The sequence below is a fragment of the Octopus bimaculoides genome, chromosome 22, assembly GCF_001194135.2.
Source record: "Octopus bimaculoides isolate UCB-OBI-ISO-001 chromosome 22, ASM119413v2, whole genome shotgun sequence".
In the NCBI taxonomy this organism is placed as follows: Eukaryota; Metazoa; Mollusca; class Cephalopoda; order Octopoda; family Octopodidae; genus Octopus; species Octopus bimaculoides.
Window position 1 is genome coordinate 31392702 of NC_069002.1, and position 366 is coordinate 31393067.

Below are 366 nucleotides of genomic sequence, written 5' to 3' on the forward strand. Positions count from 1 at the left end.
TTTTTTTTCTTTTTTAAACAAATAGGAGTTCTATAGAAAGTCTTTTTTTTTTTTAATTTCAGTGATTTTAGAAAAACATTCAAGTAATATAAAAAAAAAAACTGATATATAGCACCAATGTGTTCTTACAAAAAAAAAATCATTTAATACTAAAGGTATTTTAGTTTTTGTTATATTTGCAATCATCTACATGAAATTAACACAAGTGAAAGAATGAAATATAAAAATTTTGAGTTCCATTATGTTTCATATAAATCTAATAATTTGTCCTCTACCAACAAAGAGAAGTGGCCATTGTAACCATCCTTGAAAAGTAATTTCTAATAAGTCTACACGAGTTAGCAATTCTTTTCCTCTGATAATGAA